The sequence below is a fragment of the Octodon degus genome, unplaced genomic scaffold (assembly GCF_000260255.1).
Source record: "Octodon degus isolate 3935 unplaced genomic scaffold, OctDeg1.0 scaffold00001, whole genome shotgun sequence".
NCBI classification, from domain to species: domain Eukaryota; kingdom Metazoa; phylum Chordata; class Mammalia; order Rodentia; family Octodontidae; genus Octodon; species Octodon degus.
The window spans coordinates 19,886,433-19,889,020 of NW_004524577.1; the positions used below are offsets into that span (position 1 = coordinate 19,886,433).

The following is a 2,588-nucleotide window of genomic DNA, read 5'->3' on the forward strand; positions in this document are numbered from 1 at the left end:
TAAATTTGTAGCAAATTCTGTAGCAGTTAAAGTTGAGCTGCTATAGTAAAGTACTGGGCATTCTCAATACTTGAATAATGGAACATGTACACAGGGAAACATAACATTGCACTTTAAGCACTGTACTATAAGTGAAAATGCAATGTCTTCAATAAATATTTAAATTGGCAAAAAAAAAATAGTGATCACACAATTTTATTGCATCGATTTTTGTCATGATTTTCTTGTTGGTGTTCCTTTCTTTCACCAACATATCCTTAGTAATTTTCTTGCAAGAATCTATATATTTCCAACTGATAATATTAATCTTAGTTTTGTTTATTCATTCTTTATGTATCACATATATGTTGTTTCAATTACTGTTCTAAGACTTCATGAGGTTTGACTGATTGAAATGTGTATGTCCTTTTATCTCTAGCCATAGCTTATATTCAGGTTAGAAAATGTTATTTAAAAAGTAAAATGACATTTCAACAGGATTGCATTAAGTTATTTTAATATCTTCAACTATAAAATAAACAAGAATGAGACAAGTTTTATGACAATTTTAATTTTCTCTCTTTTCTTGGATTCCAGTGAAAATTCCAAATATAGTAAAAGCAGAAAAATATAACAGGGAGAGCAGTTGACAGCTGACATAAGGCAGTTCATCGTGGATAACATGCAAAATCTGGTGGAAAGACTGGAGTGGGCAGTGGGCTTCCTGGAGGCAGCGTCCTGGCCCTCTGAAACATGCTGCGGGCACAGGGATGGAGTCAATCCTCTGCATGGAGCAGCTCCATATGGGGAGTGTTTGACTCAGTGCTGGCAGGTCCTGTGGCAGAGTACTTGAAGATTAGAAAAGAAATTGGGGGAGATGTGCAGAAACGTGCAGAGATGGTCCACACAGGTGTGAAGTTGGAGCAAGCTCTCCTGGTTACAGTGCCTCAGTTCTAATCATCTTTCCGATTTGTTAGCACCTATCTCAGAGCAGATCCAAGAAGTTATAACCTTTCATGAGAAGAAGCGAGGCAGCAACTGTGCAGTCACCTGTCAGCTGCCAGTGAAAGTGTCCAGGCCCTGGGTTGGGTGGTGAGGGCTCCTGAACCTGGCCCTGTGCAAAAGAAATGAATGATGCTGCCATGCTTTACACAGAGTCCTAAAGGAGTACAAACGTGTATAAGAAGCATGCGACTGGGTGAAAGCTTGCTGGAGTATTTGGACAGAATTGCGGGTTTATATGAAGGAATTCCATACTATTGCCCTGGCCTGGAGCAAAACGGGATTGGTGGCAAAAGAACTGAGTGGACTGCCATCTGGACCCTCTGCAGGATCAGGTCCTCCTCCCCCCCACCAACCTTCACCCGCCCCAGTCACCACCAATTCAGGCTCTGAAGACTAGGTTCAATCCCTGGTACCACATGCCATTCCAGTCCCAGAACCCCAGGACTTCCCTCTCAACACTGCTTGCACAGATTAATCAGGGGGGATCATTACACGTGCCCTGAAGCACAAATCTGATGATAGGAAGACTCACAAGAATCCTGCGTGAAAGCTCAGAGTGGTCCAGTACAAAGTGGCCCCAACCATTCTTAGCACTAAACCACAAACCAGCCACAAAAAAGGAACCCACACTTCTTGAACTGGAGGGCAAGAATTGGAGAGTAGAAAACTAGGAGAACCTTTCTAACCTAGCGATTGATAACACAACACAGAGTTGAAACAGGTGGCTTACTTATTCAAATATGTCAACACAACATTGAAAATCAAGGGCAACATTAACTCCATTGTAGTAGATAACTGTAAGAAACTTGGTCTGGTATTCGATGATGTGGTGGGCATTGTGGAGCTAATCAACAGTAGAGATGTCAAAGTTCAGGCAATGGGTGAAGTGCCAACAATTTCATTAACAAAACAGATGGCTGCCATGTTTACCTGAGCAAGAATTGCTTGGATTGTGAGTCAGTGCCAAATCTTCTGAGATAAATGTCCTTTCCCCTAGAGAAGGCGATGATTTTAATGAGGTCCAAGTTCCTGAGCAGTTCAAGATCCTATGGAATGCACAGAAGTTGGTCACCACCACAGTGACAGAAATTCCCAGATAAGACAAGTGTCATTGGGTCCTTCGCCCTCTCCCTTCACGCCAGGGGATAAATCTATTAAGATGGTTCTTTCTAGATTTCCTCTGCCTCTCTGCTCTTAAACTGCCTCTCTTCTCTGAGAAGCCCAGCTACCTGTCTTCACTGAGATGTTCCTCAGGCTGAGATGCGGGGTGGGATTGCAGTCAGCTTGTCTTCTACAGGAAGGCAGTTCTTTTCCACATCAGCACAGCCGCACCACCAATCTGTCCCTGAAGAGCTGCAGATCTGGACTTGTGTATTCCTGCTTTCAGCATTTGGGGGTTATATGACCAATAGTCAATCCCTTAGGAAAAGTGAGACAGTCCCAGGAACTAACAGATTAGGATGGACCTACTCACCTTTTTCTAACAATGAGCATGAAGGCATAGAAGCTAGTGTGATTCCAGGGGTTGTAACCAAACTAACTCATCATGGTTCACAAGTGAGGCAAAGGTTATACTGGACTAATGGCTGAGGTTGGCTGCCTAG

General features: G+C 42.9%; 1 pseudogene; it reads left to right on the forward strand.

The window, feature by feature from the left end:
- LOC101560248 overlaps positions 1-2,084 on the forward strand; it is a 58,165-nt pseudogene extending 56,081 nt beyond the window's left edge.
- The last annotated feature ends 504 nt before the right edge of the window (positions 2,085-2,588 follow it).